Source organism: Megalobrama amblycephala, linkage group LG19, assembly GCF_018812025.1.
Source record: "Megalobrama amblycephala isolate DHTTF-2021 linkage group LG19, ASM1881202v1, whole genome shotgun sequence".
Classification (NCBI taxonomy): Eukaryota; Metazoa; Chordata; class Actinopteri; order Cypriniformes; family Xenocyprididae; genus Megalobrama; species Megalobrama amblycephala.
Window position 1 is genome coordinate 23,139,438 of NC_063062.1, and position 4,965 is coordinate 23,144,402.

A 4,965-nucleotide genomic window follows, 5' to 3' on the forward strand; every position below is an offset into this window, starting at 1 on the left:
TTGAGAAACGGCCCGAGAGGCATTTCAAAGATGGCCGCCGAGTGAAATGACTGGCTGCGTCCGAAACCGCCTACTTCTCTACTATTTAGTAGGGGAAAAGCATTAGGCGAGCGGATAAGTATGTCAGAAGCAAAAAGAGTAGGCGAAAATTACCTGGGTGACGTACTAAGTCTCGCGAGATTTGGCCGTGCGCCTACTTAAAGTGCGTCCGAAACCGCCTACTTACCTACTATATAATAGGGAAAAGCAGTAGGCGAGCGAATAAGTATGCCAGAAACCAAAGTAATCATAAATAAGTAGTCGAGAAGTTCCCGGATGGCCTACTACTTCCGCCCAGATTCTGAAGCGTTCATCGATGGATACTTTTCTATCCCAGGAGGCCACGGGAGAGGATACGTCATATCAAACACGGAGGAGAAAAGCGACGCGGATGCTGTCAAATGTGAGTATTGAAAACCAAAAACACGTTTGTTGAGCTACTGTAGAGTAAACTGCTGAATGTGTAAAGATGCTAGACACTATTGTTGTGATTTTACTGTAAAAACATGTTTTATTTTGTATAGATAACAGGGAGCTCTAGTAAACACACATAACTTAATTCTCCGAAGAGGATACATCTTAAAGATGCTTACTAAATGTTTATTTAACATCTGACAGGAAAATATTAAGAATATATAAAGTATTATGACTTATGCATGACTAGAAAAATACAATTTAGTACATCTGATTCGTCTCTTCATGCTGATGCTATTAAACTTCTTACATTAAGTCTCCGCCCATTACAGTAGCAGCCATTTTGAAAAGTACAGTATTCCGTTTTTTCGCTACTCCTCCTTCAAAATTTGTCCAATTTTGTCCAATCTTTGATCAGATGATCTTTGGTCTGAGCCACACAGAAATGACTGAACAGATTTTTTTTATTCATCTTTGTTCAAAAGTTATGATGTCACGAAGTTAACGAGGTTGACCCGAAATTGCTATAGAGGCTGTATCTCGGCCAATCTTTGAGCAATCGAAACAAAAATTGGTACACTTGATCAAGACCATGAGCTGAGGTTCCATGCCAAATTTGGGAACAGCGCCACCTACAGGTCATGAGATCTGAAAAATGGCTATTTTGGCCAATAACTTTTGAACACTTTGTTAGAAAATCAAGATCTTGGTGTCTATGGATTCCCTGTGCCATGCCGAATCCGAGGATATATTTAATTTGTCAACATCGGATGAACCACGTGTCCGCCATTTTGAATTTTGTCATAAATTGCAATAACTTTTAAACAATTTGACATATCATCACAAAAATTGGTACATATGACCATCAGAGAGTCCTGAAGGTACATGAGAAGTTTCAGCACAGCGCCACCTAGTGTTCCACAGATATAATGATTTTTGCAAAATTGCTTATAACTTTTGAAAACATTATCCAAAATTTGTCTGCTTTATGTCATTTTATTCCCTGGCTTATGCCGATTCCGACAATGTGTGATTTGTCATTTTCCTTAAATGTACCTGTCTGCCATATTGAAGTAAATCAGAAACAGTTTTTTCGCTACTCCTCCCACAAATTTTGGTCAATTTTGTCCAAAATCAGCTCAGATGATCTTTGGACCGAGCCGCACAGAAATGACTGAACGGATTTTTGATATTCGCTACCATTCCCGAGATATTAGTCTCTGAATGTGACCTTGCTTGTGTTTGTTGTCTTATGCTAGTTAGCTTAGCATGCTAATTGCTTAGCATGCTAACCAGTTGTCATTCTCTTTAATGTGGCTCTTCAGCTATCAAGTTAACCATGAGCTTCATTAGCATTAAGTTAGCTTAGCATGCTAATATGGTTAGCATGCTAAGTAATGCTTTTTTGTAAATTCTTTCTTACACTAAAAGTTCTCTTCCACAGGCTGTTGAATGTGCATCCTCAAGTAGCTCAATGTGTAAAGTCAGTTACCTGAAGAGCTCTGCACCCCAAGATAGTGGGTTCGAATCCCAGGTGGAGCGGTTTTATGAAATAGTGTGTTTTGATTCCTTTACTGCCTCTTGGATTAGAAATAAATGCTTTTTGTTTCATGCTGTGTTCATTTTCATCTAAGCTTATGTACATTCTGAGTTCATTATCGCCCGTAATTCTGAACCAGCTGTTTCATGTTTGTTCATTTTCTGCTGTTTTTCCTCTTCCTGCTCTGTATTGCGCTACAGCATGATGAGCTGCAGAATGATCTAAAGTAGTTATTAAATATAACATTCAGTGCAGTTTTATAAAAATTCTTCATTTTGAGTTCATTTTCACATGAACTAATGAACTTCGGCAGGTGTGCCACCATTCACCTGCACAGTGGTGCAATGAGATGAGAAATAGACATTGGACCCGGAGGTTGTGGGTTCGAATCCCGTGTGGGGTGCCTTTATACAATTGTGTGTAATGAGTCATTTTGATACCTTTTTTATCCAAATAAGCATTGTACTAATCTTTATTCCTCTTGAATGAGATACAAGTGTTTTTAGTTCATTCCCTGTTCATTCTCTGAACTTCTATTGATTTTCATTTCATTTCCACCTGTCCTTCTGAACCAGCTGTTTTGTATGTACATTCAATTTCTGCTGTTTTTGCTCTTCCTGCTCCGTATTGCGCTACTGCCCCTTCTGGGGCTTGGCCCCGAATTGCTGCTTGCAGCTATATTTTTAAATGTGTGACTTTCTCTGAATTTACAAATCTTGGTAATATTAGGATATGTATGCGCACAATTTACATAAAGTGTTCTATATATTATAAAATAAAATAAAAAAAAATTAAAAATAAAAATAAATATCGGAGTGGTTTTATCTTTCATATCATCTCTAAAGCTGCAAAGTTATTTATCTGTACTTTGTTGGTTAACATGAATGACACAGACAGCAGCAAGCCTGCTGTAAGTTAAGATCAAATGCGTGGAAACCCTATAATGATACACATCAGTTCTTCTTCACGTTACCTAAGCCATATGCACTGTGTGTACAAGGACATTTTGACATAAATCTGCATGTATGTGTCTATCCAGGCAAAAATAGATGCATAGGTAAAGCAATTCATCTTTAACGTGTGCGTACACAGAATAGCGCGTAAACTGACAGGACCTAAACATGTGCTCCTATGCTATCCTTGCGTCATGACTTGTGGATGCGCACATTGCGTCATATCTAAAGTGATATATTGTGCTGCCTACTACACATCGAACATCAGAGTTACTGTGCTCCGTAGGCTACTTCGCACCCGCCTGGTCATAAGCTTTTTGTAACCCATGTTGAAATATGACATAAATAAGAATAAATAGTTTAAAAGCTGAAATTAAGTGATTCATTTAATGTAAATTAATTCATCAGGGTTAATTAAAAATGTTAATACAACAATTTAATGTTTAAGATTAAAAGTATGCCGACAGAAAATTCATGTCACTGCCCCTTTAAGGGATTAGTGACGTTAGATGCAGCACTTAAGTGACGCTGCAGCAGAGACCTGAGGGAGAGAACGAGCTGTGTTTAATAAGTAGAGAAAAGAGTGAAAAAGTTGATTTTGCTGTTGAAAAACATAACTTACCTGGTCAGGAACTGACAGGGATTTTATGAGAACTAAGCCACACCGGTTTTGGTGAGTTTGAGTTGTTTTCTCGCATTTTGCCGTGTTGTACTTTTTTTTTTTTTCTCTTTCTCTGGCGGAGAGCTAACATTAAAAAATGTAGCTGTTTACAAGGAAATGCTTCGCCATAAACTGTTTACCAGTTAATATTTTGGGTTTATGAAAACTGTGAATGTTATAAAAGTGAACGTATGCTTTGTAAATGAAAGATGTGCGGTATTTGTGTGAGAAATGGAGCCGTGAGTTAAAAGAGGCCGCTCCGCCGCCATTATTGAGGTGAAAAAGCACCGTAGCAGTAATGTTACAACTCAGAGACTGTGAAACATTCATTTGTGTAATTTGAGGATTTAAAAAGAGATTTATTGTGTTTATGACCTGTTACACAGGTCAGGTTTTTTTGCTTGGTTTGAGGCTCGGTCGGAGCGAGGATTGGTCTTCGGTGTGCGGGTGTGCACATGCACGGACGGGATTCAGGATGGCGAGCCAGACCCAGACTTTCAACTCATCTTTTCCATCGCATCAGTGAGGAAATCTCCTGCGTACGGTGACTCGCTGCCAGAGTGGTAGGAGTATCAGGAATTGTTTTTGAACTGAATTGGAAACCGATTGAATTATTATTTTTGGACTGAATCGAACTGAAACTACATTGAACTGAATAATTGAACTCACATTTGGACTTGAACTTGTGTTTAAGGTGTTATACTTTTATTTTCATATTGAGTTCATATGTTTGAACGTGATTGGAAATGCTTGTGGTCCACTTTGATTTGGTTGTAAATTGAAGGTATTTTCTTACCTGTAAAAGAAAGAGAAAAGAGTTAACTCAGGAAGAAAAATAGGAATTCCAAAATAGGTGCAACCTAGGAAAAGACCGGTCTAACTTAGATTAGCCTGATTAAAATAACTTAGGTGAACTAGAGAACAAAAAGAAAGTGAAATACCTTTTCATTTATTATACTTACCTCGATATTACGAACCTGCAGGGTATTTTTTTGGTTTTGTTTTGCAACTGTATATTCCATGTGTGTTTTGCATTCAGTAAATTGCCGGCCTTTTGTATTTAAAGCAACGGTCTCTGGTGTAATTATTATTGTTTTTGCTCCCCACTCCTTGGAACCTAGAACTGGTCCAGTGGCACAGTAAGTGGTGTGATACCGGTGTTACATTTTCACTTGTGCTCATTGTGCCCCTTCTGTGCAGGGCACTCCCGAATACAAGGTATTGAACAACGATGCTCATGGTGTTATACTTTTGCAAAGGTTTGCTAGCTCCAGCCAGGTTCAGCATTGTCAAGTAAAGTGCTTCTCTTTTGCAAGGGCATCGTACAACAAGGTTTCTCAATCTTTATCTGCCCCATG

At 38.4% G+C, this 4,965-nt stretch overlaps 1 long non-coding RNA gene across 1 annotated transcript; it reads left to right on the plus strand.

Moving 5' to 3' along the window:
- The first annotated feature begins 2,592 nt into the window (after positions 1–2,592).
- Positions 2,593–4,670, plus strand: LOC125254707. Its single transcript, XR_007181723.1, has 2 exons — positions 2,593–3,619; positions 3,994–4,670. It is a non-coding gene; the product is annotated as an uncharacterized LOC125254707 (long non-coding RNA).
- The last annotated feature ends 295 nt before the right edge of the window (positions 4,671–4,965 follow it).